Below are 7,019 nucleotides of genomic sequence, written 5' to 3'. Positions count from 1 at the left end.
TCCCTGAAAACTGGATACTACTCATCCTCCCCTTATAAGGCAGCTGGCCTGTCATAAAGGTGGGAGTCAGCAACCCCTCCAGAGATACACAAGTAGCTCATTTACTTTTACATAAATTTACATAAATTATGAAAAGCAAGGACTACTTGTATTTTTTCACATTCCTCAACATCTTTATTTTTTAGTTCTAAATGGTCTCATCAGTAATTTAGTTCATGCTGACCTCAGCCAAGCTCAGACCTGTTCCTCTTCACAGAACCTCCTTCAGCATGAGGTAAACATCACTCCTGTAATTAATTGCCTCACTGCTGCCTAATGGGATTTAGCTCCTAATGATTCCGGAATGTGATCTAGAAAAGAAATACTCTCCAAAGGAAACAATAAATTTGCAAAGATAAAACTGCTTACATCATGCTGGATACATTGCACAAAGAGAACCAAGCATTTCCCTTCTCCATCATACACTGATGAAATATGGACTTAAAAAAAATTTATTTTGAAATATGGACTTTTTAAAGAGAGTTAGGTGGAACAAAATATGTACAAACACTCTCAATTTTCATGTTTTTGTTCTTCAGTTTTAGAGTAGATGCTTCCTGCTTCTACAGCTGTTGGGTGTGTCCCTCCTCCTGTTCCTGTGATCTAAACCTAAAAAAAGGCTTCTCAAAGAGGAAGAAAGAAGTTGAGTAGAGTCACAACTTCACACAACACACACACACACACACACACACACACACACACACGGTATTTTATAGGGTCTCATGAACATTTTAGATTTTTAGATTCACGGTATCTCAACCCTTCCCATTTTAGAAAACATTTTTGCCTGACATTACAAAACAATCTGTCCAACCTGTTGCTTTTTCAGAACAAAGGAAGTTTAGGGGCACTTGGGTGGCTCAGATGGTTAAGCATTTGCCTTTGGCTTGGGTCATGGTCTCAGGGTCCTGGAATTGAGTCCTGCATAGGGCTCCATGCTTGCTGGGGAGTCTGCTTCTCCCTCTCCCTCTGCCTCTCTTCCAGCTTATGCTCTCTCTCTCTTTCTGGCTTACTCTCTCTCTAGCTTATTCTCTCTCCAATAAATAAATAACATCTTTAAAAAAAAAAGGAAGTTTATAGTAAATAGTGTATTGTCTCCAACTTTGCTTGCCTGAGAAAGAAACTGCTAATAACTCAAAGCAAATTCCTCAAGGTGTGTTCTAGCACAAAGCCAACCACAACAGGAAGGGGAAGTACATGGTATCTTACATTTAGTATGATTTTGTTATTCTCTCCCTATGTGGCAAAATCTCCTCATAGAGTAAAGTATCCATGGAAGTGCAAGAAACAGCATCTGGGTGTCTGAGGTGAGTCTCACCTTAGATCTTTCAACTATGTTGAGCAGCCTCCTGCCTCTACACAAGCCATAATTCCCATTGGTCTGCTTTCATGGAATTCTTCCTTGAGTGCTCCTCTAGAGCTACAACCTACTGAGGCTTTTCTATGGCCTTCCACTCAGCCAAATTACTTTTCTCAACCAGGACCTTTACTCTCATCCCAGCCTGAGAAAGGACAGCACAATTCTACTAGCAGTCAGACTGTGATAAACAATGTTTTCAACAGGACTTGGGTCAACAGAACGACGTTTCTAACAAAACACATTGAAGACCCTATTGCAGTTACAAGCATAGTGAACAAACCATCCCTTCTTAGAACTGACCAGCACAAACACAACCCTGTCCTCTCTTACTGAGACATCCCACGATCAGTTCTTCCTAACAATAAACATCAGGTATGACCTGATGACCTTTTCTTTGGTTGGTGGGCTCTAACTGGCTTTTGTTAGTTCTGGGTGACTTCTTCATCTCTCAGAGTGACTGTCCCATAGAACTGGAGTCCCTTTATTTTCCCTTTCCCTAGAAGCCACAGCATGCCCCTCACTTGGTGAAGCTCCCCAAATTCCCTTTCTTTGCCCCAGAATAGAACTTTCTGTAAGGAAAGACACCAGGATATGTTGTTCTCAGTTGCTAGTTACCAAATTACTCCCCTTGTCTTCACCTACAGATGAAGAGTATCACCACAGGCTGATAGGGGATTTGCTGCCTTTGGCACCAACTGCTTACCCATCACCTTCATCCAGAGGCTGGATGTGTGAGAGCCACTTCAACCTTCCCCCTCCTCCACAGCCAACTTCATTTCTGGCCTGATTTAATTCCACATCTTCTCTTGCTTGCTTGAGAATGGACAATTTTAAGTAACCAGCTGTTCCACCTCTCCGTATTTTTCTTCCAGGGTATGAGGCATTAAAGTGAAAGTATGAGAGCAGATCTGGAATTCCTTTTCCATAGTCCAAATAACTTCGAGCCTAAGAAGCCAAGCCTCTCAAACAGACCTAATCTCATCTTCCCCAATCCCAAACTGTCAGATACCTAGGAAATCAGTTTTACAACCATTCCATTTCTTCCCTAGCATATTGGTGGAGTTTTGCATTATCCATCCTTGTGAGTAAAGAAGAAAGGCCTTTTCTTATGGTGTTAGGCAACTAATTTGTAGAAAACAAATATTCTCTCTCTCTCTTTTTTTTTTTTTTTTTTTTTTTTAGATTTTGTTTATTGGGGCTCCTGGATGGCTCAGTTGGTTAAGCGTCTGCCTGCAGCTCAGGTCATGATCCTAGGGTTTTGGGATCAAGCCCTACGTGGGACTCCTTTCTCAGCAGGGATCCTGCTTCTCTCTCTCCCTCTGCCTTCCTCTCTGTGCTTGTGCTATTTCTCTCTCTCTCTCTGTCAAATAAATAAAATCTTCTTAAAAATTTATTTATTTGAGAGAAAGAGCACAAGCAGGAGAAGCCACAGGCAGAGGGAGAGAGAGAAGCAGGCTCCCCACTGAGCAGAGGACTCCCCCCCACCTCACCCCCACTGTGGGGCTCTATCCCAGGACCCTGGGATCATGACCTGAGCAAAAGGCAGACGCTTAATGAACTGAGCCACCCAGGCACCCAAGTACAAATATTCTTCCTACTTCTGAGGCCTTAAGATAAGCAGAGAGTAATTTTTCCTTGTAACTATAGTGCTCTGGTTTGTGTCCTCTTTTAGACATTTTACCAAAGTACATCCCTCAGGTGAGCTCATTTCTGCTAGTAAACAAACTAGCTTCTTCAGCACAGACACACTTCTCCTTTCTTAGTTGCTTAAAGTCTTGCCAGTAGAGAGCTACTCATTACTCCATCCTCCACCACAATGGAGCTGTCTCCTCCCTTTCACAGGCAAACAACTCAGGGGCCTTCCCCATTTGTATCCTACTCCTGCAGTTATCTGGTGGGTGGAGTCTCCTGCTTCAGAGCTCATATCTTGCTCCCCAGTCAGAGGTTGGGAGGTCTGTAAGCCATGACTATCTCACTATCATAACCCTCTTACAAATTGTTGGTGGAGCTTGTCCCTAATCACTCTGTTACTGGACATTAGCCATTTACAATCCCCAACTTAACTGCACCCCCACTGCCCAACCACACTGCAACCTTGCTAAGTAGGCCACACCCTCAGGAACTTCACTGACCAATATTCCATTAATTTACAGTTCCTTTCTCTCTAGGTGTGCTATATTTTGCACAATTCTTCAGCTCCTCAGAGAATTACCTGACTTCCTGTATACCTTGCTAAATTGCTTCACAAACTCCCATGTTCTCACAATCCTTTTTTGATTTTCCCCTGGGAGATCTCTGTTCCTCCTAGTGAATGGCTTGACACCCCAGTGATGCCACACAGAGAAAAGCCTAATGAATGCCCACAAAAATCAGCATGATATAATTGCTAAAAATTGAGGTTCTGAAGTCAAACTGCCTGAATTCAGTTTTCCCCTTCCCTAAAGAACATTACCATTTACTAATGAAAACTTGATAAAATTACATTGTCTTTCTGTGTCTCAGTATATGTGAGATCAAGTAAATAAAAAATAATTATGGAAACCTTAGTTATATAGTTGATAAGGTAGATCTGATTGATAATATATCCAATTAAATATCCTTAAAAGGGAATGCACTTCTCTTTCAATTGCCCACGAATACTCACAAAAACCATTAGGCCACAAAGAAAAGCCTCAGCAAATCCAAACAGTAAACAGTAAAGACAGTATTCTCTAATAACAACACAATATGACTAAGAATCACTAAAAATTGGGGGGACAAAACTTCTTCCATGTGGAAATTTAAAATTATTTAAAACAATGCCTAGAACAAAGAGAAGTCAGGAGCTGAAACTGCAGACAATGATAACACAACAAAGACTTGTGATGTCACTTCCTGCAGGCAGCCTGCACTCCCTCTACTCTTGCGTCTCTGTCTCCTGGCACCTCTGCTCCCAGGCCCCACAGATTGCAATGCAAAAAGAAATCATACTAGTCATTGACAATGGCTTTGTTAAATGTAAAGTTGGCTTTGCTGGGGATGATGACCGCTAGCCATATTCCCATTTATTATCAGACACCCAACACCAGGGCATCATGGTGGGCATGAGGTAGAATGACAGCTACATGGGTGACAGGGTCCAGAGTAATTGCTGCATCCTGACCATGACATAGCATCATCACCAGCTGGGATGAATTGGGGAAAACCTGGCTCCACATCTTCTATAATGAGCTACATGTTGTTCTGGAGGAGTGCCTGGGACTGCCCACTGAGGCACTCCTGAACATCAAGTGCAGTGCAACAGACAGAAGATGACTATGGTCATGTTTGAGACCTTCAACACCTGGGTCGGGTACATGGCCATCTAGGCTGTGCTGTCCCTTTATGCCTCTGGCCACATCTTTGGTATTGTAATGGGCCCTAGGGATGGGGTCACCCACAGGGTGTCCATCTACTAGGGCTACACCCAGTTTCAGTCATACTGGGTCTGGACATTGCTAACTGGAACCTGGCTGACTTCCTCATAAAGATCCTCATGGAACATGGGTATAGGTTCTTCTCTACCACTGAGCAAAAAAAATCATACATGGCATCAACAAGAACCCTGCTGCTATATCACCCTGGGCTTGCAGCAGGAGATGGCCACAACTTTGTCCTCCTTTGTCCAGTAGAATTATGAGCATCCAGACAGCCAGGTGATCACATGAGCAATGAGTGGCTCTGGTGTCCAGAGGAGCTCTTTCCTTTCACCTTCCTGGGTGTTGAATCCCTTGAGACCATGTCCATGAGACCACCTTCTACTCCATCATAAAGTGTGATGTTGACATTTAGAAGGACCTGTATGTCAACATGGTGTGTCTGGTGGGACATTGCCAATAAGATGCAGAAATAGGTCATTGCCTTGGCTTGCAGTACAATGAAGGTCAAGATCATCACTCCTCCTGAAAGTAAGTGCTTAGTGTGGATTGGGGACTCCATCCTGGCCTCACTGTCCACCCTCCAGCAAATGTGGATCAGCAAGCAGAAGAAGGACAATTCGGCCCCTCCATTCACTGCCCATTTCTAAATGGGCTTGCAAGAAGGTTCACAGCATTTGTTTCATGAGATGACTCAGAAGTATACATTTGCCTCACCTCCTGCTGGCCTCATGAAACTGGAATAAGCCTTTGAAAAGAAATTTATCATTTATCTGTTTTAGCACTGGATTGTAAAATTTACTGCTGACTTTGATGTTATATTCAAGTTAAGTGTTCTCTTTATATATTTAAAACCCTGCATATATCTTTGATTTAAATCCTTAGTACATGTGGTTTAGTCACGTTCTAACTGAGGTGAGACATGTTTATGGAAGAGAAATCCATTGGCTTGGTGAGAACTTGCAAGATCATCAATTTCTTGATATGTGCAGTGTTAATGTGTAAGAACTGACTATTCCAGGATTTCTCTAGAGGCTGGCAAGAGTTCTTGGACCACTTGTTATTTCTTTCTTTTTTTTTTTAAGTTTTTATTTATTTATTTGACAGAGATCACAAGTAGGTAGAGAAGCAGGCAGAGAGAGGAGAAAGCAGTATCCCTGCCGAACAGAGAGCTCGATGCGGGGCTTGATTGCAGGACCCTGGGATCATGACCTGAGCCGAAGGCAGAGGCTTTAACCCCTGAGACATCCAGGTACCCCGTCCACTTGTTACTTCTGTCTTGCTAATCATATAGGGTTGGCAAAGTGCAAGGCTTCTTGCTCAGTTTCTCTTCTTACCAGATATTTCCCTGTCAGAACATGGGGGGTCATTACTTGCCTTGAATTGGAAATGTTTTACATTTACACCTGTAAACTTATTCATCATTTTAATCTATGTCATTCTTCAGGGGCCATCCTGTTTCTGAGAGAGCCAGACTGGTGAATCAAATGGAGATATGATAGTGAATCCTTTGTCACCTCTGAATTCTTCAGGTCTTTCTATAATGGTTGTATTAGTGTTTGCTATCCTTCCTGGTATCTGATGTTATTTTTATTTACTATCTTGATGAAACTGGGAGTTTCAGAAGTTTCCATATGGCTTTCCTCACTATTACAGCTTTTATGCTTGCATATCAGGGACTGATTATGGGGTTGTGGGGTATTCTTCAAATCCCAAATATACCAACTTCAGTTATGTACTTGGAGGTTGAGGAAATGAACTTTGGGTAGGTCCATAGACTCAATGGGTATATGATGAACCAGATTTTAGCCAGGACTCCATTAATTAGTCCTTGTAGACCCTACTCTCATAAAAGGACCATCTGTGTTGGTGCTTTTGGTTAAATGTCAATTCAGATCCTGTGTCAAAGAATCCTAAAACAGTTTGGTTAGTCTTCTTTTCACACTATACAATCATTCAAATAAGTGGCTGTGGGTCTCTTTCAGGGAAGGACTCGGGGAGTTATCACCATATACATTTGCCATAATGTTGCTAGGTCCTTCCTCCTAGAGACTCAGCTACCTCCTCTTTAGTAATGGGATTCAAATCTGAAAATGGCCCATATCTGGGAACTGAGCAAGGGATTATGACTTTTTGTAGGGATGACCACCCTAAGTGCCACCCCCCTCCAGTATTCTTGCTTTTTGTTGATTGTAGAGTTAAAAATCACACTTGTTCAATTTCAC

The sequence above is a fragment of the Lontra canadensis genome, unplaced genomic scaffold, assembly GCF_010015895.1.
Source record: "Lontra canadensis isolate GAN:19392208 unplaced genomic scaffold, GSC_riverotter_1.0 scaffold17, whole genome shotgun sequence".
Classification (NCBI taxonomy): Eukaryota; Metazoa; Chordata; class Mammalia; order Carnivora; family Mustelidae; genus Lontra; species Lontra canadensis.
This window is presented reverse-complemented; position numbering follows the sequence as displayed.